Source organism: Podarcis liolepis (assembly GCF_965112155.1).
Source record: "Podarcis liolepis genome assembly, chromosome: 12".
In the NCBI taxonomy this organism is placed as follows: Eukaryota; Metazoa; Chordata; class Lepidosauria; order Squamata; family Lacertidae; genus Podarcis; species Podarcis liolepis.
Genome location: NC_139563.1, coordinates 23,063,782 through 23,086,896, shown reverse-complemented (window position 1 = coordinate 23,086,896; position 23,115 = coordinate 23,063,782). Strand labels below are relative to the sequence as shown.

The window sequence follows — 23,115 nt, the reverse complement described above, 5'->3', positions numbered from 1 at the left end:
CTGGTGGACCAGATCTTTTTCTGTCCTCCCTGTCCCTGCAGAACAACTTTGACAAGTGTTTAGCTTGAGCTTTCTCACTAAAGTTAGTACATAGCTACATAGGCGCCGACTCCATGGGGCTTGAGGGGGCCCGAGCCCCCTCAAAAATTCGTTTGGGGGGGCTCAGCCCCCCCAATAATCTCGGGCGGCGGTGGGCGCGTCCGCGGCTTTTATAGGGCGCCCGGCGCGCACCAGCTCGATAACGGGCACCGGCGCGGCGGGGGGCGCCGGGCCGGGGGAGGGGGGCGGCCGGCCTGTCTCCTTGGCAACCCCATTGAGCAGCGCCGGCTCCCCCGGGAGGGCCATCCCCCCGCGCCGCCGATCGCCAACACCGCCGACGCTGTGGCTGCCCGAGCCCGAGCCTGAGCCTGAGCCCGACCCGGAGCCCGAGCCCGAGCCCGAGCCTGAGCCCGAGCCTGAGCCTGAGCCCGAGCCCGACCCGGAGCCCGAGCCCGAGCCCGAGCCCAAGCCCGTCAGTCAGTCAGTCAGGAAGGAAGGAGAAATGGGGAGGGAGACGAGGGAGGAAAATTGCGCGCAGGGTGAAGAAAGGAGAAGGGCGAACGAGACGAGCTTCCAACCCAAAAAAGGGCTGGAAGACTGGGAGGATGCAGGATCGGGAAAGAAAGCGACGCCTTCCCCGCCCGCGACGTCGCCCGCTTGTCATTGGCAGCGCAGCGGGCGCCCAGAGGGGCTGGGCACCGGCGCAGGGCCGCTCCGCAGCCACGGAGGACAGCTGCGCGGCTAGCAAGGTGTGCCGCGTAGAGCGCGGCCCTTGTGTGGCCCGGTGGCCAGGCAAGCTCGGGCGGGGACCCCCATGCGAATCTAAGACGGGAGAAGAGGGCAGAGCAAAGGGGGTCCCTTCCCCAACCTCCGGCTCTGAGACTTCCCTGAGCCCCAGAAAAGCGAAAGGATTTTCTCTTCTTCTTTTTTTATAAATATTTTATTAAGTTTTCAAATACAAAGTTAGAAACATACACTGAAGAAAAAAGTAAAAGAACAAGAAAAAGAAAAAAAGAAAAAGAAGAAAAGAAAACCAACCATTTAACACATTTTTTATATAACTAACTGGACTTCCTCGCATCTCTCTTACCCTGCATTCTTTATAATAAAGATATCAGCAAATTATTACCTTGTTTCGTACCTTATTTTGTACTTTTCAAATACTATACCTCTAAATTTAACATACTTTTCATCAGTTACTTATATCTTAAATTAAACATAGTATTACCTTAGATTTTGACCTTTTCTTACTTAAAATATAATTTCCTGTTTCCCAAATCTAATAGCTGAAGCTATAGTTTCCGAATCGTGTAAATTTTTAACATTCATACAACTTATATTGTTTTTGTAAATAGTCCTTAAATTTTTTCCAGTCCTCTTCCGTTGTTTCTTCTCCCAAATCTCGGATTCTGCCAGTCATTTCAGCCAGTTCCATGTAGTCCATCAATTGCGTCTGCCACTCTTCCAGTGTGGGCAAATCTTGTGTCTTCCAATATTTTGCGATAAGTCTTAGCTGCTGTAGTTGCATACATAAAGAAAGTTCTATCCTTCTTTAACACTTTCTGGCCAACAATGCCCAAGAGGAAGGCCTCTGGTTTCTTGGGAAAGGTATACTTAAATACCTTTTTAAACTCATTATAGATCATTTCCCAGAAGGCCTTCACTTTTGGACAAGTCCACCAGAGGTGAAAGAATGTCCCTTCAGCCTCCTTACATTTCCAACATTTATTATCAGACAGGTGATATATTTTTGCAAGCTTGACTGGGGTCATGTACCACCTATAAATCATTTTCATAATATTTTCCTTCAAGGCATTACATGCCGTGAATTTCATTCCGCTGGTCCATAACCTTTCCCAGTCCTCAAACACGATGTTATACCCAATATCCTGAGCCCATTTTATCATGGCTGATTTGACTGTCTCATCCTGAGTGATTTTCTCTTCAACCTGCCCTCCATCCTCTTGCAGAAAACTCTTTGCCTGCCCTGCCCGTATCTCGTTTTTGCTTTTTAATTCCACACACGCACCCTTCGGACTTCGTGGCAATCGGGCGCGCGGGTGCGTTTCCTAAGAGAGTGAGGATCCCCGCCTCCTCCCCACCTGCTCCCTCGCCAGCCAGCCAGCCGCGCGCCCTAGCCGGAGAGCCCCGGCCGTCCCCGTCGTGCAATCGGCTGGATCTCCCTTCAGCAGGCCGTGCTCACAACTCGGCCCAGGGACCCCCAGCAGCGGATCTCCGGCTCAGCTGAAGAATCCGGCAACAAGCCCCCTCCTCCCCAATCGCTCCGCCGAAATACGCTCCAAAACCCCCCAGATAGGCCGCCGGCCGCCAAGTCTAGTGGCGCCCTGAGCGAGGGTCTCTCCCCAACACCGCCACCTCGAACTGCGTTCTCCCGGCTACCCGAGCGAACCAGCGGCAGGACCCCGGTATGGGCCCCCCCAATATTTTTTATAAGTCGGCGCCCCTGCATAGCTAGTACCTTGATCTGCGAGAGCTCTCCTTTATAATATCCAGGTATAATATTCACTGTGTTAAAGGGCTGCCACAGAGGGGGATACATATAAACATATGTGGTGGGACTGCTCAAAGGCAGCTGAATTTTAGAATAAGGTATTCACTGAGATCTCTTTGCTCAAGAAACAAACTCTTACTCCACGTTTCCATCAGACACATTTGAACCATTATATAGAAACAGAATGGGATGTGAAAAACAAAGAACTTATTTCTCATCTCTTAGCAGCAGCCCAGGGTTCAGTTGCCAAATCCTGGAAAACCTTCCACCTTAATAATTTGGATTACTTAGTCTCCAGGGCTCGGTGAATTGCCCTCCTTGAAAAGATAGCTCATAAACTAAAAATATGTAAAGGTTAGAGCTCAAACGACCTTTTTTAACGTATGGCATGGTCTTATTTCTCATATGAATATTGAGGGATGTTGTTGCTCAGTGGTACCAGGTTACGCAAACCTTTGGCTCAGCTAAGACTTTGTAGAACCTTTGCTCTCAGTGATGATGGAACTCACAGATAGATAATACGTCTGTTTTTACATATCTGTGTTATTTGTAAAAGGAATATTTGTATGAGTTTGTCAGGGAACTGCCATCGGAGCTAGAGGCAGAGGGAAGGCTCCAGAGGGATGCCGGAGAGGGTCCCAGTAGGGAGAGAGGCAGCCCGTCCACTGAGGAAGGAAATCAGCGTAACACCAGGAGAGAAGGGGGGCAGATGGGGGAATCGGAGAGGAGGCTCCAAGACTCCTCGCCGGAGACCAGCGGAGAGAGTACGGGTCCTCCGCTGCCCACACCCTCCCTGCGCAGAAGGCTTCCGCGCAGGGAGACTAGGCGGAGACTAGGAGTCAAAGAGCTTTTGTGCTGGAAAAAGTTTAAGAAACGCCCACTGACGGATTCTGCCAGCGACTGAGACAGTCACGATGCTAGAGGCTGTTCAGTCAGAAAGGGTCCAACCAGGTAACCTAGCCAGGAGTGGCGGCAACTTACGCACGAGCAACCCCTAAACCCATTACAGAGTTAATACTTTTATTGCCCCTTTGGAGCTGTGCTGTATCTTTGTACTTTTGTCCTTATAGGTTTTGACGCTTTATGGTTTATATTTTTTATTCTTTGTTTCTTCCTTCTTTCTTCCTGCTATGCTTGCACTTCTTCTTTTTTGAAAAAAATCAATAAAACTTTAAATATAAAATATAAAAAACAGCCATCTACCTATCAATCATCTGGCATCATGATGACATCAGGTCATCCTTCTCATCAGGGCAGTTCCGCCCACTTGTCAGAGCTGATTCCTGGGTGTTTCACCAGCACATTCCCCACCAGGGTGATTCCTGCAGATTCTGGAGATTTGTTTGTTTGTTTATGTGTTGTTCCAGGCCTGTGGGCAGCAGGAGAGAACAGATAATCAATGGAAAACAAAGCAGGATAATTAAGAGAGCAGAAGACCTTTCGGTAGCCAAGCTGAAGAAAAGGAATAGCCCACTGAATTATCCCTAGATGAGTATACAGCACTACTTTCTTATGTAAAGCTAGATACTGCCTTGAACTTAGGCCTGAGTCCTCATCCTACTATAGTAATTTACAAAACACGTATTGATTTTAAGAACGCTGGATTGTCCTCTCAGCTATAAAGGGGAAAAAAACCTCTGTTTTAAAAAAATGTTCAGGCTGGGCTCAGCTGTTCAGGCAAAGCCTCTTCCTATGTCAACCTCTTAAAATGGCTGACATCCTCCTCAGAGCCCGCAGGGCTCCCTAGGCTGCGGATAGCAGCCTGCTGCCCGGAGCGCGCTGAAGCCGCGGCTGGAGGGGGGAATAATTTTTTTTTCTTTACCCCCCCCCCCAAAAAAACCTAGGTGCGTCCTATGGGCCAGTGCGTCCTATAGGGCAAAAAATGTGGTATTTAAAAATCTCATAATAAACATAATCAAAAAGGAAAACTCCTTCCTTCCCACCTCTCAAGTGCAGTCCCAGTATCATTCAAATACACACAAATGTATCTCATTCAAATAAAAGTACAGTATATTTACATATGTCCCCTTGAGTTGTTGGTCGGCTACAACCATATATATTTTTTGCTGTTGTGTCGGAAATAAAGCTCAACCAAGTTTTATAAAAAAAGGTCTGGTTTTGTGTGTTTCTTTGGTCTCAGGCTTTGTTAGGGTCAGTTTTTCCATTAATATCAAGTCACACCCCTACAGAAACGACATTTCAAACAAAGCATTTAGCAATTTTAAGACTCACTGCCATCGTAAGGCAAGTTATAAGATGAGATGGAAAGTAGTTGGTGTTGTTTTGATAGACTAGAATGCCTCCTACAGAACTCTTTACAGAAAGACTGATGTGATAGAGGGTCAATAATCTGTATTTCTTCACACTTACTCACAGAGACAACTTATACACACAATACATTTAAAATGCATTCAAAACACATGACTTCCCCCAAAGAATCCTGGGAACTATAGTTTGCCCCTCACAGAGCTACAATTCCCAGCGCCCTTAACAAATTACAGTTCTCAATATTCTTTGGGGAGAACTAATGTGCTTTAAATGTAAAGCCACAAACTGTATTTCAACTCCTACAGCTGTCTGAAAGCCCTGAGACACTTCATGAAAAAGATACAGGAATTGCCATCTGGCTGTGCTTGCTTGCCCTCTTCCAACTAAGGTTGTTGAAAAAATTACAGAGGCTATGAACCTATACTAGCCGGCTGCAGTTCCACATTTCTGACAAATTCTTCTAAAAATTTCCAAAGGCAGCCCAGCTGGCCTCACTGGGTTTCTATCCAGCTGTTATGTAACGTTCGCAGCTCCCTTAGCTCATGAAAACTGACCTACTTGTTATCTATCAGTAAAATTTTACTGCAGCAAACCTTATCTTCTTTCCAATTTAAATTCCTAATTACTACATTTTCAGCAGGCCTCAGTCAAATGTAAGATAATATTACCTTAACTACTTTGTGTCTTTTCATTTCTGGAACCAGAATGAGAAAAACATTCTGTCCCAAATTCCTAGCCTATGACGGACAAAAATAAGAAACTATGATTAGGGACTAAAATAATAAAATTCTGGTGAGACGTGAGAGTGGAATAGTATAAAAACATTCATGGTTTGGCTCTGCAGCATCAGCCTCAATAGAGAGACTTCGGGTGCAACTTTTCTCATGGAGGACTTTCAAAAAGCACAAGAAAACATATACCGTATTGGCCCGAATATAAGCCACATCCGAATATAAGCCACACCTTTAAAATGCTTGAGGGGGGGGGAGAGAGAAAAGACAATACCCAAATATAAGCTGCTCCCTTCGCTAGAACCACAGGTTTTCTTTGATCTTATGAGTTTCAATCAAATCGGAATCCAAAAGTGCACATAAAGTATGGTATAGTAAATAAGGAACAATACATAATTTACAATAAAATCTTGGTTATTTTTACACTTAACTGTTTGCTGAGCATGGTATACTGGTGCATTCTGTTATAAGCAAATTTACAATCAATTTCCATAGTAGCAGAGTTCACCTGCTGCTACTACTACAAGCAACAATCCATTTACCTTAGCGCAAATAACATTATGAATACTGTTTCCCAGGTTTATCTAGGTGGGCTAAATTATTTCTATTTAAATACTTAGGTTTATGGTTCTGTGATTGCACTGGAAGAGTGCAATTCTTCCTATGCATGTCTACTAAAAAATAAAGCAAAAAAAAGTAAGTCCCAGTGAGCTCAATGGAACTTCTCACGAGGTACGTGTGCAAGTGTTTAGAGGACTGCAACCTAAAATAAGGTAAATATAGGAAACTCTCAGTTGGTGGTTCATGAAAAAGAGGTCTGCCAACAGCTATCAATCACAATAGCTAAAGCAGAACCTCTCTGTTCAGAGGCACTCTACCTCTTGACTGAGATGTTCAAGGAATACTTACCTATTTCAGTGAAGCCCTGTTTTGTGTGCTTCCCAGGAGTATCTGGATGGCCACTGTTGAAAGAAGGGTACTAGGTTAGATAGATTGATATATCTGTGAAAAAGAAAATGACACAGGAAAATAATCTAAATAGGTGATATCCAACTAAATCATGCTCAGGGTAGACCCAATGAAATTAATAGGCCTACTCTAACATTATCACCCAATATATGGATTGCATGTTTTCATGTATTTATTTGGAAATTTGGCCTGGCCCACATGTACATAATCTACCCACATGTACGTAAATTAAATGGAAAGGATCTGGGCCACTGGACTGGCAAACATTTCGTTAGCCTTTCCAAAATGAAAATAAATGTTTATGAAGATGTAAAGGAAAGTACAGTATTCCTTTAGGCCTGTCTGCATGCCTTTGACCTGAAACATTTTGAACTTTAATTCCAAATTAGTAATTGATATAAATAAGATGCTACATTGGACTCAACACTCAGTGCCGTACTTCATCTCCACGTCTACCACAAGGAGTTTCTTGGAGCTACAATAACAAAGTCTGCCTCAATTTCACTGCCAGAACTTTAAGGCTGCAGTCCTCAAACCATTTACACAGATTAATGTCAATGGAGCTGCTTTTTGAATGGAGTATGGCAAGGAGAATACAATTTCTCCCTAAAGGCTGTGAATCTGCAGCTATTCAGCCCTTACACATGGAGGGGGAACAATAATTCATCTGCACGTATATAAAAGTGGGGCTAGTCTGGAATCTGGATCATAGTTTAAGTGCTTTCACATTTATTCCAAACCAGATGAACATTCCCTGAATTAAAATAGGATTTTTAAAAAATCATATTTTCCTTTACTGCTTGCCCATTGTGCTTCTCAGTCCTTCTTTTCCTGATTACTATATCATGAAAAGAATCTTTCACTAATCTTCCCACCCTGTAATGTTTGCTTCCTAAATACCTTGGACTCTCAGTTACAAACTATTAACTTGGAAACATTTAAAAATCCACGACCTTTGAGTTTCAAGGCCTTCCCCACTGAACCTTAAAGCATTCCTACAGCTCAGCCAAGTCCTCTCCCATCAACTTCATGTTCTCCAAATTACATCATAGGTTTGTTCTCAGTCTACAAAGCACTGCTTGTATCCTTAGAATGAAATGTCACATATCCCTGTAAGAGCAAGGAATCAGTGTTTTCTTTTGCAAATGATGCATTATAACCACCCAATTACTTTGTAGTTCCTGCTCACCCAATCTCATGGTCCATTTACCTAAAATCAAGTTCCACAACTGGTTTCTGAAAAAGCAACATGGTGACAGGATACAAAAACTTCCAGGTAGCACAGAATTCTTCATCAGAAAAAAACTGAATGGAAAAACAGCTGTCCTGCATAACTGGGAGGCTTGCATATACATTCACCAACAGACACTGGGCCTGTTTAAGTTTTTCAAGTTTGCAACGGCAGTATCAGTAACTGAAAGAATTACTGCAGTACTGGTGCACCATATCTAAGGCAGCCTCTAGTTATCTAGTACTGTCTCTTGAGGCTCTCATTTGGATTTTTCTTTAAGTCATTCTGCCAAGTTTATTCAAAGAGGGCACTGATCCAAGGAAAGTAAAACAGTAACTAGCAAAAAGTGGAAAGAATTTGCACTGAGCAAAGCCCTTCTGAGTAATGTAACCTGTGAGCTTGTTGTCTCGGCCCCCACGGAATACTCTGTTGTGGCTCCTATTTAAACAACCTTCCCCCCTACATAAAAGGCCTGTTCTCATATTCTAGATCAAGAGCCTTCAGAAACTATGAAACTCAACTCAACTTCACTTACTTCCTCATTTAATTAAATTCATCCAAACTGCTATTTTTCAGTACAGTGTTAACAGGGAAATAGAAACATTAAGTTTAATTCCAGCCAGGATTTATGTTTAACTGCCCTGGAAAGGGATGGATTAAAATATTCAAGATGGCTATTATCTGCACCCTTTTATTATAGCTGTTTCCCATGTTCCGAAACTTGCAGGCATATGAACCCACTCATATATCCTTATATTAACCTTATATAGCTGAGAGAATGAAATATATATGAGAATGAAAACAGCCAGTGGAGGAACAGTGTGGCTTGCTGGTGTTGGAAGCAGGACAGGTGGACCACCTTACAACTCTGCTTGTTAATACCACCGAATAACAGCAACACAAGCAATAAAAAAGCCATTTTAAAATGGCTGTTTACTGTAATAATTATTGTGATTATATTATTACTACTGATTATCATAAAGCTGAATTCTATCTGCCACACAACTTCTTGGCATGGAACAACGCGAAACTTAAAGAGTTCCTGGAAAGTTCTCCTTCCCCGACCACCAGTTTAACATATCAAAATGATGGAGATGTTGTTTCTTAATCAATTTACACTGCTATCCACCCTCAGCATATTATTCTGCATCTTTAATAGCACCTTTTAAAGGGTCCAAAAAACTTCCAGGCCAATGTGTCAGGAGAAAAGGAAACTCTACTTTCTTTTTTTCCTTTCAATTTTTTGGGGTGAAAAATTAGGGCGCCTTCGAGCAAAACCAAAACTATTTCGACCAGTGCTTTAAAAAAAAAAAGTTTAGGTGTACTTCATTTTGACTCAAGAAAACCACCATTTTACTGTAAAGTTTAAATTGAGGGAAATAATTACACTAAATGGACAAAGTACAAAACGTTTAGGGTGTGCGTACCCCTGCGTACCCCCATAAAGAAGCACTGATTTCGCCTAACCCGGATTTAAGACGAGGCCGGCGTGACCTCGTTACTTTGATCCTTGCTTCCCGCCCTTTTTCAACGGGCCTCGATTAAGAGAAGGAAAGAGACACCATCTTCGAACGGGCTTCTATAGCTCCCTTTCCAGCAGGGTGGGAAGAAGCACTTGCCCCTGCCATTGGCCCTTCCCCGGGCCACGCGGCGTATCCGATCCCTTCCCGGGCTGGTAGCAGCGAATCAACGCGCAGTCACGGGGTTTGCGGCACATAGAACTGCCGGCCTAGCAGAGGCGCTGCTTGGGCCCTGGGCCGCGCTCTTCTTTTTGCTGGCCGAGGGGCGCCACCTGGTCAAGAGGACTTATGGGGAGGCAGAAGACCAGCGCCCCACGCAGTCGGAACGAGCCAGAGAGGGCCCCACAGCGCAGAGACACATGACGCTTTAATAAAGCTACCCAGAGAAAAAATAAAAATAAAATTGGGATTTTCCAGGGACCCGATGACCACACCCAGTTCCTGTGTTCCCGTGCGCCTTTTTGGGTGCCTCCTGAGGGGCTGCCCCCCCCCCCGGAAGCCTGGCTCGCTCCTCGCTGTGTTGGGTCCCTGCACGCATCCCCAGCATATATATACCCATACACAGTCCTGATCGCACATGATCTCTTGCTCTCAATGAACAACACAGCCTTCTGGAGTCTCTTGACCCGAGGCTGAGATGTGGGGCTTGGGGGAGAGGGCTTTTTCCTCGGGGTGTTGCCCGATGTGCATGGGTTCAGTGGAGCCTGTGGGAATCATGACACCTCTGGAGGGCACCAGGTTGGGAGCGGCGGAGGGCGAAAGCTTCCTTCAGCGAATCCTCTCCCTACGAGTTTTCTTCGCGAGCGACTGCCATGCTGGTCCCTGGAAGCAGTTTGGGTTGCTGCTTGGCGATCCAGGACTTGCAAATGCCGTCTGCGTTTGCGGTGACAGCAGAAGATGACTTGCAGCAGGAGAATTCACAGATAACTGGAAGCTGCCGCGTGGGGATAGGATTCCTAGGCAGGTGAAAGAAGAAGGGAGGCGAGAGGGTGGGTGGGTGGGTGGAGGAAAACCACATGGAAGGTGGGTTGCAGTGGAAATGAATGGGGACCCTCGCATCCTGGTCAAATGTCAGGTGGAAAGATGGGCTTTCTTTTGTGTTTTACCTGAAACTTGCTTTTTAAATCACTTTACTTATATAGATATAGATATATCTCAACACCCTTTTCCCAAACGCAATTTTGACATACAGTACAGGTGGAGGGAAATGGCGATTTCATCTGCCAAGTCACAAGTCACACTGTGGTGAGGGAGGTCATATCCCTTTAAAATCCGACAGGCCAGGAGGGAACCGAGAAAGTGGAGATCCATAGCATTTTGCCTTGTAAATGCAATTTTTAAAAGGTTTTGATTAGCATTGAACATATCTGTATGTGTACACATACACACTGCAATGGCACATACATCTTCCATCAACTTGAAATAAACTATGGGCAGATCCTAAACGGAGGTCCACAGTGGTTCAGCGGCAAAATACTTGTTTTCTGTACCGAAGATTCCAGGTTCAAGCCCTGCTGTCTCCAGGTAGATCTGGAGAAAAGACTCTTCTAAAACCCTACAGAGCCAGTGCCGGTCAGTGTAGATAATACAGAATCTAGATGGACCCTGATTTGTATCTGCCTCGGTACAAATCAGTTTCCTGGGTCCCTATGATTCTAAGAAGCATGTTAAAAGTCCGGTTGAAATCAGCTGGATTTAAAACCGCTTATCCCATTATTTTTTATAATGCAGACAATGGGTGTAGAATTTTCCACTTCACAATACCAGCATTACACAGATATTTAAAATGTACTCTTGTTACTGAAGCAGTAAAAGAAAACCTCAAAGGTTTAGAATTTTCATTTTACATTCTTCATTGAGAGTAAAACCCCTTCCATCAAAATCGATGTTTTTATTTTAAAAAAAACCACATTTGATTTGAGAGGGGTGGGGGTTGGGAGATGGAGAATATCCATATGGAAAATAAATTGCTCCTCCGATGCAAGCTCCCAACTACTTTTCTACTCGTCACGAAGAGATTTAGAAGCTAGTTCTAGCTTTCTGTGTTGAGTAATGCACCATAATAACTAAACACGTTATATAATAAAGATACCTTTATTATGGTACTGCACAACTACAAAGGCAAGATCCTGCCAAAGTTCAGCACTTCACAACACAATCCTATACATGTTTACTCGGAAGTAAACCCCGTGTTCAATGAGACTTATTCCTATGTAACTTAATTACCCTTAAGCTACTCTTAAATCCAGCAGGTTTCAGTGGGAGAAGCAACCTATGCTAACATAGGAGTAAATCTCATTGAACACAGAGGTGCTTCGTTTGGGCTGGGTTAAGTCTCATGCGACCTTTATGCGGTGCCAAACACTTGCCCCATTGCTGAAATTAACACGTAAGCGTGATAGGGCGATCTAACTATTCAAAATCCAGAGCTACTCTGTTGCGCCACCAAAAGCCACGAAGAGTCTTGCGGGATCTGAAAGCCTAACCTATTTGTTATGGCATAAACTTCCTTGGACTATATACATTGCAGCTGTCTGTTGGTTAAGAAGACAGCCGTCCATGAAAGCTTGTGTCAAAACTATTCGGTGACTCTCTTGAAATATAAAATGTCTCTGACTGGATGCATGGGTTAATCATTATCCTTCCATTTACTTGGAATTTTATGAAAACAGACACTTTTAAAAACATTTTGTGCGCTGACAGTATAGCTCTTCTCCAAGGTGAAAAAGGCGTATAAAAAGGGAAGGAAGGAATAGAAACAAAACTAACCTCTGCTTTAAAAGGGGAGTTTCCCTTACAAAGACTGTTTTTAGAGAACAAATTTAATATAAAAAATAGGAAGTTGAAACTATGAGAGGTCGAGACTTTTTAAGGCTTGTAACTGTTGTCCTTTCGACTTCCTTTTCAGTGTTATTATTTTAAATAAAACAGGAAGAAAAGTAAAAGGAGGCTGGTAAAGGGAGAAAGTGGATTTGTATTGGGAATTCCGATAATTTTCTTAAATTATGCATTTTTTTCTGAGCGAAATAAGAGCCTTACTTTGCACAGGTTGAAGTTTGAAGAATAAAAACCCCTGGGCGTAAACGGGATGTTAAGCGAATGTGGAACTCAGTTCCGTCTTCATCCCCAGCCAAAAAAACAAAAACCTGGAGTGCAATTTTAAATTGGCCAAAGGAATGGAGAGGACCAGAAAAGACAATACTTTCCGCACACACCCCTTTTTTGCGAAATGAAAGAATATTTGGGGGGGGGGGAGATAAAAGCTTGCAAAATGTAGACGGAGCTCCCTCACTCTTTGCAGGGACACCTACAATTCTCGCAACATTTACAGTCCAACTGAACTTAAGGGGGCTTGCATCAGAGTGGACACGCATAGAATTGTGCTATTACCAACTTTTTGCTAAAGAAGGAAAGAAAAGTGGGGGGAGGGGTGGCCGACTGGCCTGAAAAATAACTGTAGCTTCGTTGTGCAAAGTGCAGTCGGGATCCCAACCTCTCCTGGAGGAGGCAGTCAATAGCAGCAGCAGCAGCAAACCAGAATTGAGGGAGAGGGGGAGAGAGAACGAAACTGAACGCGAATTTGGCTCGGTTTTCCAATCGATCCTGTTATATAAGTGTTCTTCCTCTTGGCACCCACTTCTTGCTCCGCCTCCCTCCCTCCCTCTCCACACACACACACACACACACACACACACGTATCCTGTGACACGCGACGTGCCCCACAGAGCGCTGCAGCTGATTATTTGCACGATCGCTGTAATGAGAATCAATTGCCTGCGTGACGGAGCTGCAGCCGAGCTCGGGCGCAGCGGAGCGACCCTCGCCTAAACGCAGCTCTCTCCACTTCGATCAATATGCCAATAATTATTAACGTCGCCATGCATTCAAAGGGGGATGGGGAGGAGGATTGGGCTGAGGGAGGGCCGGCCGGGGGTTTCCTTTCGTCCTCTAGCCAACATCGAGGAAGGGGGTAAATAAATGCTGGGCGACCAAGACCGCCGCAGCAACCCGGAGGGACCGTTTGCTGCAAAGGGGTTGCTTAGGTCTGCCTAAGAAGCAGCAACAGCAACAGCAGCAGCATCTGCCGGGTAGAGGGTCCCCCTCTCCTCCTGCCTGCGATCGCGGAAGGCGAGCGCAGAGCCGGACGTGGAAGAAAACGTCCCAGATTCCGTGGGGCAGAAAGAGCAGGGCCCGGGAGCGGGAGCCCCCCTTGCGGGGCCCTTCCCCGGGGAGCTGCAAAGGCAAGCGAGCGCCAGCTTCCAGCGCCCAAGGTTTGCTCTGGAGGAAGCCGGCAGTGCAACCGCAGCTTCTCCTCTAGCTCCCTGGGCAGTTGGGGCTCCCTATGCACGCATCCCTTTTGCACACGGGTGTTGCAAGTAAGAGGCACGGGGTGGGGGGGGAAAGCCCCCGGACCTCTGTGGCCCTTAGACCTGCTGCTACAGAGCAGGCCTGCTGCGGTCCAGCTGCCTCTACTCGCCCAGCCCGCCGCATATCGGGGACGCACGTGACGCAGCTGTTGCCCCGTCGCCGCAGACCCCTCCCCTGCTCCTCCTCCTCCTCCTCCCTCTCCGACTCCTTGTACCCAGATAAAACGAAGTATTATAATTGTGACGGCTAGCAGAGTAAAACAGAAACCGTCCCTGGGTGGGCTCGAACCACCAACCTTTCGGTTAACAGCCGAACGCGCTAACCGATTGCGCCACAGAGACACCTGCGAAAAGCTGCTTTGCAAAGTGAGTTGATCTAGCTGTACCTAAACATAGCACCGCAATGTCTTAAGGTCGTTTCCGACAGCGAAGTATTATTTATACATTCAGACCGGAGGATTAGTACACAGCGATGAGGCACAGTCCTTTTTTCATCTTTTCATAAATTGCCTTTCTTTTCTTAAAGAAATTGTTATGCTGCAGCCTGCAGAAAGACTATTAAAAAGCCAAGAGCACATGCGTGGGAACAAGCTATAAGACTGCAATAGACATTTACTGGGAAAGTGAAAACTGCAAAGCGCACCCCATTTAACTCCACAGGAGCAGGCTAATTCTCAAGCCAGCAGGACTTCAGTGGGAGATGCTATTAAAACTCTCTCTGCTGTGCAGGATAACTATTGGTTCTTGCTGTAGTTTGGGTAGGCACAGATGCATCTCCAGCCCCTCTCCCTTGTGTTGTCTTTTGCTTTCTCTGGGATCCTTCTGCATGCCTGCCCTGGGTTACTGTCCGAGTAATCTGCGTTTGCCACTTGGGATGCAGAGTTGATTCACTATTTGCTCGCCTACATCCACACCTTATGTGTAAAAGAACATAGCTCTCCTCAAAGAATTGTGGCAGTTGCAGAGCTACAATTCCCAGCAATCAAGCAAACTACGGATCCCATGATACATTTAAATGTGCTTTAAATTCAGACTTGTAGCCATGGTGTGGCAATGAAGCTGGGCTTTACCCCTGCCTAGGTTGTTTGTTTTTTATTGTCTTTTTAATTTGTGGCATGACAGACAATGGCAGCGTCCATTTAAAGAGTGACAGCTTGTTTTAAGAACAGCAGCCAATTAAAAATAAGACCCTCTGAAAAATTCATTGAATAAGGCAGGGCAAGTGTGCAACAGAAGAATCATCTGCAGGAGTCCCAAAAAACCTGCTCACTCAAGACTTTCGCTGGTGGAGATGCTTTTTTCCTGATTGCAATCACCACATAATTACTTGTGGTCCTGGGAAAAAAAAAGCCTGTATGACCCTTAAAGAGGTAAATATTAGAATGTTGTGCTATGGGCTACAGTTAGACTTCACCTCTTAGATTTTCACTTTCTGTTGTGTTCTCCACTCAGCCAGCAATAAGGAAATAGATAACTTAAAATAGATAACTTAAAGTCTAGAGGTTTTTTCTAGAAAAAGAGGTGCAGGAACTCCCATTTCTTTTAGGGGGAGCACCCACCCAAAGTTGTTGAGCTGAAAAATAAAGCTGTGCTTAAAGTGACCTGAAAAAATAAATTACCCTTTACAGTTTTAAAGTACTCACTATATTCATAGTAATAGTGGCTCTTTTTTCTTCTTTTGGTGGCCAAGGATGAAAAAACCCTTAGAGAAATAGCAATACTTCTGTGCCTACTACAGCTAGCTGACTAGCCACCTAAGCAGTAACTCAGGCCTGATTTTCCCAACGTGAGGCCTTTTCAGAGTATCTGGGCAGAAATGTCAACTCAGCAACCAGAACAAAAAAACCAAGTGCTTTCCACTGTTAGTTCCCAATCATTCTGTTAGTCCTTATTCCCTGCCCCCTTTACTGTGGATTAACCCTTTTGCGTGGGAATCCAATAAGAAAAAACACACAAAACCAAAATGGTTGCGGACAACCTGTTTATGATATCCCAATGACCCACTTGCAAATTAAGTGACCCTCTGGAAATACCCCCGGCTGCCAAAGTCATTCTTCCAGGGCTGTGCATCCTGCTTCAGGCATTGCAAGAAGCTTCAAAACGTAAATGTAAGAGTGACTTGTGCACCTGTTTCCCAGTGCCTCTTGTGACCTGTGAAAAAGGAGCCCATTATTCTCCCTTGTGTGGATGGATAAGTATGTGCTCCACACACATCTGGAGTCTGCCTGCCTCACTCCAGAGTCCCTTTCTGCACACTGCAAGAAGTAACAGGGAGTGCAAGTGCCTTCATGGCTTAACTTTGATGTAAGATGAGATCCAGACCTGTATCAGGTTTGCCTCTGGCCCCTCTGATGCTGTCTTGGATTTATTGAGCCGCGGTCACCATCTGGCAACTAGATACAGCTGCAAAGTAAGAGGGTTGCAGTATGTCATTTGGTGATGGAATTTTGGAGACTGGTTCATGTAAGATGAAGGTCACTCTGGTTAGTGGTCATGGGGCCGTGCCTTTATTCCACCCTTCTCTGGCTGCCTTTTAGTAGTGCAAGCCTATGCATGTTTATTCATATGTTAGCCCCAGCGAGGTCAGTGGGACTTACTCCCAAGGTAAGTGAACTGTAGGACTACAGCATATATTTGTCTGTGCTGGAAGAAGAACATACATAACTAGAAGAAAGCAGGGCAAGGGGAAGATTAACTTGCCTACCCATTGAGATATTTGGTGAGACCTCACTGCCTCATATAACCAGCCTCATATAACCAACATGCATGCATGAAGGAGTTAAGATCATATTAATGCATGAAGAGGTTAAGACCATAGAGTAAGCTGTCCTGCCAGGCTTTACTCACCTTGGGAGGGACTGGGTAATCAAGTTTTTCTTCCCCTCCAGTCTACCTGAGAAGGTCAACATGTGAGGGCATCTGAGCTGGCTGCTCCAGTTCAGATCACATGGCGCACACAAGTTACTCTTGAGTTCCCATACCAATAATTTAGGAACTTTCACCAAGTTTTAATGCCTGTGCAGTTTTTCTGAATGCTATATGGAAAAGAGTTTGTAAGTAAACCCTTTCTTAACTTACCAAACATGTGGTCTTTGCTATGCTAGGGGAAGAGGGAAACATATAATTCACTTTATAAAGGGCATATTTCAAAGGTCTAATAGCCTATATTTCCACACTTTACTTTTCTGCATATTTTGTGATTTTAAATCTCTGCTGGGGTTCTCTCACCAAAAAGTACTTGTCCGAAACCTGGAATTTGGTATCCAGGGAATTCTTCTTTTATATCTGTTTATACCTTGCCATCAACAGCATCTCCCATCACCTTTGAAAAGTTTGGTTGGTTCTATCATGAAAGTCTTCTTGGTACAAGACAGCAGAGTTGCTGTCTGCTAAGAAAGGAGGAAGGTGCAAAAGGCACAATAGGGAGGAGCAGTCTGACACAAAGGCTGCTCCCTCTGCCTTTAGGTCTGGAAAAGGGAGACAGTCCCGTTGGTTCCCTGTTCTGCCCCATTCATGGAGCAGTGAGATTCCCTAGCAAGGGGGGGGGGGAGTTTGGATTTGATATCCCGCTTTATCACTACCCGAAGGAGTCTCAAAGCGGCTAACATTCTCCTTTCCCTTCCTCCCCCACAACAAACACTCTGTGAGGTGAGTGAGGCTGAGAGACTTCAGAGAAGTGTGACTGGCCCAAGGTCACCCAGCAGCTGCATGTGGAGGAGCGGAGACGCGAACCCAGTTCCCCAGATTACGAGTCTATCGCTCTTAACCACTACACCACACTGGCTCTCTGCTGACTGGAGTGTCAGCAAGGTGGGAGGGGAGGCTGGACAACTGGAAAAGATCCACATCAGCTGACCCCCATCCCATTGCTGAGATCTCAACACCACCTCTGCTGTTGCAGCAGACCCACACCCCTTATAGAAGTGTGCACCTACAATTCCCACAGTGGTTTGGCAATCAATCGCTCTTCACAGAGAACGCTGGGAATTGTAGCTCTGTGAGGGGAATAGGGGTCTCCTAACAACTCTCAAGGGACACGGGTGGCACTGTGGGTTAAACCACAGAGCCTAGGACTTGCTGATCAGAAGGTGGCGGTTCTAATCCCTGCGACGGGGTGAGCTCCCGTTGCTCGGTCCCAGCTCCTGCCAACCTAGCAGTTCGAAAGCACATAAAAGTGCAAGTAGATAAATAGGTACCGCTCCAGCGGGAAGGTAAACGGCGTTTCCGTGCGCTGCTCTGGTTTGCCAGAAGCGGCTTAGTCATGCTGGCCACATGACCCGGAAGCTGTACGCCAGCTCCCTCGGCCAATAAAGTGAGATGAGCGCCGCAACCCCAGAGTCGGTCACGACTGGACCTAATAGTCAGGGGTCCCTTTACCTTTAACAACTGTCAGCAGCCTTAACAAACCTCAGATCACAGAAATTCTTTGAGGGGAGCCATGACTGCCAGCTCCGCTTGCCTGAATGCCTTTTTCCCTTATAGCCAGTCTAGGAGGTGGCCCTGGCTGCCAGCTTCCTCCTCCTTAGTCTCATATTAACGAGACTAATAAAGCATACATAATAAAAATACATAATAAAAAAATACAGGTCTTTGGCTGATTAACATTCTATGGCCTTTTAAATGTGTTTGTGGGAGACGGGTTATTGGTTTGTTTTTGCTTTATTATGTATTTTGTGTTCTCATTTTGTATTTTTATGTTTTGAACAGCGCAGTGATCTTCGGACGAAGGGCAGTGTTCAAATTTAATAAATAACAATAAAACAATAATGGTCTTACCTTTGTAGAACCCCACAGGGAATGCAACAGAGACAAACCTAGAATCAATTGGCTCGGCTTGTCATTGGCTCTGACTCTACCTCCTACCTTTGACCCTACCAGACCAATGGACACCAGCCACCACCGCCTTGGCAATTAACTGATCTTGTGGCCTAGGTTTTTATAAGCCAGAGACATGGAACACCATCCCCAGGTGGGCCCTAGTCCACGAAAGCTTATGCCACAATAAATCTGTTAGGTGTTTATGATGCCACAAGACTCTCTTTTCCCCGCTTCCTCTTCTGACTGTCACCGATTAACACGGCTGCCCTTCTGGAATGTGCCTTTATTGAGCTGCTGAGCCTGGAAGGAGAGGAATTAAGAGAGCAAATAGCAAAGGACACTTTTCGGAAAGAAAAATGAAGAAGCAAAGAGATAGAAGGAAGGAAGGGGGGAAAGGAAACCAGTTGAAGGAATTAGAAGACTTTCAGGTGATTAGCTTTCAACAAGCCAACAGACTTGTTTCTTTCACTGTTTTTCTTTCCATGGAAAGGAGCTGACAATTTTCTGTCAAAGTCTCTGTGATGCCTGGCTGAGAGAGAGTGGGGCAGGGGGGAATCTAGCTCCTTGCAATGCCCCAACTGCTTCCTCCTGGATGGTCCACTGAGAGCCTGAGAGCCTTTGCTTCTCTCCCTCGCCGCCCCTTCTTTCCCTCTCAGCCTCTGGCTTCCAAAGGCTTTCTATTAAACTTTTAATACTGGGGACCCCCTTGTTCAGGGCAGCACTGCAGCCATTCATTAGTGTCCACCTAGGGAACAAATAACTCTTTAGCTTCACCCTAGGTGTCCAGCTCACTTTGTGCCTGGAGGCGGATTTGTAATCGAAACAGGGCAGTTGCCGGAGCAAAACAACTTGGGAACTTGCTTTTCCATTCAGGTAATGCCCAGGACACATGTTAATGATTTCAGCTTAAGTATCAGGCAGAGACTCGGCCGTAAATTAACCGTGTAGAAAAACCACCTGCATGTGCCAATGGAGCCAGACCAGGGACAGCCAGGCAAAGGGGCGGCAAGAGAAGGGGCTGCGCGGGTTTTCTTTCAGGGTTTGCATCTGTGCCTTGTAGTGCTTTTTATTATTTTACAAAGAACCCTTTCTGTGTACACACTATACCTTTAAAGCACATTCAAAGCACACCGATTCCCTCAAAGGATTCTGGGCATTATAGTTTGTTAAGGGTTGCTGGGACTTGTAACTCTGTGAGGAGAAAACTACAAGGCCCAGAATTCTTTGAGGGAAACAGTGTGTTTTGAATGTGCTTTAAAAGTATAGTGGGTACACAGCATAATGTTCCATGCTCTCCACTTCCACAATGTGCTGATTATGATTCTTCTTCTTCTTTGGCGGTCACTCCTAGCCAAGTAAGATTGTCTTCCATGAACAAGGTCTTAACAGTGAGTGGGTTTGTAAGCGACTGTGAAGGCCAATTCTGGATCCACGTTATTATTACGACAATAATGATATTGCATTTTTCTCCCTCTTCCCTTTCCTCCAAGCCACTTAAGGTAACACACATGCTTCTTCTTCTATTCCCTCACAACAATCCTGTGAGGTAGATTAGGTTGAGAGTGTGTGACCAGCCCAAGACCAGCCCAGTGAACTTCAAGGCCTAATGGTGGATGTGAATCTTAAATCCTATTCCATTTATACCTCATAATCTATGTAATCTATCTATCTATCCTAGATTACAGCCACACCATACATTTGAAGCACTCTTTTACCACCTTAACAGGCATGGAGAATTATGGGAACTATAGCTGAAGATGCTAGGACTGTGAGGTCACCTCCCTTAACAAGCTACAGTTTCCAGGATTCTTTGGGGGAAGCTACGGCAGTTAAAGTAACACGATATGTAGCGTGCGGATATAACCTTATTCACATTGACTTGAGAATAAGCAGCATAGAACTCAGTGAGATTGTCTGCACATATTCTACACAACGCAGATGCATGATCAGAGATTCCGTGTGCAGTGACAGGAAAACATTTGGTTGTCGTATTCAGGCAGTCCACCTGGCCACAAGGCAGCTGAAACTAGAGGGAAAGGGATCCTTCTTTAAACATATTCAATGGGGTTTTTTGCTTGGTGAAGAAGGCTCTCCAGAGCTATAGAGTCTCAAGATTCAAGGCTCCAGCTTGCCAGCACCTGCCTCTACCTGTCCTATCTACAGGGCCCTGGCACAACTGGCTCAGGAATGCTGTGTGACAATGTCCTTGTATGAACCAAAGTTTGGCAACCCAACTACATTCAATCTTTCCCAGTTCAGGGACTGTTTTTTTTTTTTTTGACAAAAATAAATGAATAAGTGGGAGAAATCTAGATTTCACTGTGCACGTGGGCATTCTGTTGCTAAGGCCAATTTGCTGCTGTCAATGCAAATTAAGCACAGCATTAACGAAACAGCCATGCCTTTGTTTCTCATATGTATGGATCCCCTTTACACCACATATTGGCCCCAATCTAGAGAACCACAGACCCTGAAGAATGCTTCTGAGCTCACATTGATGATCAAGGCTAGGAAGTCGAGACTTCTCCATGCTGATTTTCTGTTTCCTAGGGCAGGAGTGGGAGTGGGGGGGGGGGGAGGCACTTGGAATCAGTGCTTCATTCCACACACACACACACACACACACACACACACACACAACCCTTCCAAAAGCAGATTGGAGAAGTTTCTCATAGGGCTAATCACTTTTTTGGATGAAGGTGGGAGAAGATAGAAGAAATTACCCAGATGAAGTTTGAAATCCTAAATGGACTTAAGTGAAGCCACATCTCATTAAAACCCAGAGGGATTTAAACCTCTAAGTAAATCTGTTCAGGACTTTTATACCAATTTGTAGTTGAGGATATATGTGTTTTTTGAGAACTCTTTGTCCAATTCAGAGTTTACATTTTCAGACATATCTTTTAAAAAAAAGAATGTCTGAGAGACACTGACAGCTGTTTTCCTTAGTCCATCCCAAGCTGTGTCCACATTACCATTTACTCTGGCTCCAACACACTCTCCCTGCTGGCATTTGAATCCATGCACATACAACATTGCCTGCAGTGCAGAGCTATCCAGTAGTTTCTTGAGAAATAATCTGCTGTTTGATGTGTTTCTACTGAAACCAGCTTCAATCCAAAAGGAAAACTTCACTTCATGTTTAAGCTGAGGTGTGCACATTTCATACAGCCATTGCACATGTGCTGACGACCGCTTCCATACACTCCAACATTTCTCCAATAAAAATAGAGACGTCCTAAGGAAAAGTGGGACATTCCGGGATCAAATCAGAAACTGGGATAGCTTCTGTAAATCCGGGGCTGTCCCTGGAAAATAAGGACACTTGGAGGGTCTGCGCTTCAGGAATATGGGTGAGGGTGTTGCAGGGGCAGGGAAACCAAACAGGTAATATGATGTGTGTGATGACATCCTTGCCCCCTTCTGTGGTGTGTACAACAGCATGCAAAGGTGACTTGAAACACGGGAAATGACCTGGCTGTGTTTTAAGCCAGTAATGTGTACACGACCTTAGAATCTCGGCTCTAGACAGTTATTGCAGTGGATAGCTTCAGAATCAAGGCTCTCTCAGGCCACTCTGCATACCTGACCACAATGGCTTTCAAGGCCAGTGCAGAATAAATCTAGCATGTCCGCAAAAGGGTGGCTCAAAATTCACAAGGATCCTCCAAGTATAATGGTAATGAAGCTGCCTATGTCTTAAATTATATTGCCTTTGTCCTCACACATTGCCAATAGTTCATGTGCCTATCACAGAGGAAAGAGCAGGGGAAGGGAGAAAGAGTGGGGGGGGGCGTTTTGAGGAGGAATTATGGTCATGCTGGATAGGGCTGGCAGGAGTCACATTTTTCGCATAGGTATTTATGGACCAAAACCTTGACTGCAGGCATCTGTTATAATTGCAGATCAGCAATGCCCCTTTGGTGGATAGTTTGTTTCTGATGAAGCTTTAAATGTCAAGCAGATTGCCCCCAGCTCTGATTTATGCCCATTGTACTGCCATTAGAAGCGTCGGTGACTATCTCAATGTGACTTATCTCAAACAAAAGGTCACTTTTTAAAATCTGAAGTTAACAAATCAATTCATTATGCACAACCCTAACCATGTCTACTCATAAGTAACTCCTGCAAAATTCAGTGGGGCTTATTCCCAGGTCAGTAGGGTGGGAATTGCAACCTCCATAAGTTTAGGGTACCAGCTCTTGTTTTATCACATACACCCCTAATACTCCCACTCTCACTTTTTAACATTTTGTCACATTCCCTACTACAAAGCATTACAACTTGCTGTTTCTCTCCCCCCCCCCCACCTTCTCCTTCCAGCACATATTGTTAAGAAGTAGACTTTATTCCCTAGTGCCACTGGAAACTTTCGCCTACTGGAACTTCAAAACATTAAAACACACACACATATGACCACATATGGCTTATTTTAAAAATGTTATTGGTCTGCTCTTCTTGCCATTCCACCCTTAACTGGCCTTTAAAATGCTGTAACAACATTACAAAACTTTGAAACAATTGCTTTCTTTATGCATTTAGTACTTCCAGGTTTTCAGAGTTCCCATTTGCTCTTTTTGTAATATTTAAAATCGTTTGGAAGAAGATGATTGTAAGTGGTTTCCCTGCTGACATTTTGTAACTATTTAGATGATTATAA

At 45.0% G+C, this 23,115-nt stretch overlaps 1 long non-coding RNA gene across 1 annotated transcript in view; it reads right to left on the bottom strand.

Annotated features, from left to right (window-relative positions):
- Positions 1 to 9,416, bottom strand: part of LOC310689699 — a 40,301-nt gene extending 30,885 nt beyond the window's left edge. The window contains exons 1-3 of the long non-coding RNA XR_014517587.1: positions 9,218 to 9,416; positions 6,460 to 6,512; positions 3,755 to 3,920 (exon numbers count right to left, since the gene is read on the bottom strand). This is a non-coding gene — a long non-coding RNA (uncharacterized lncRNA). The remainder of the gene's footprint in view (positions 1 to 3,754; positions 3,921 to 6,459; positions 6,513 to 9,217) is intronic.
- Positions 9,417 to 23,115: the final 13,699 nt, after the last annotated feature.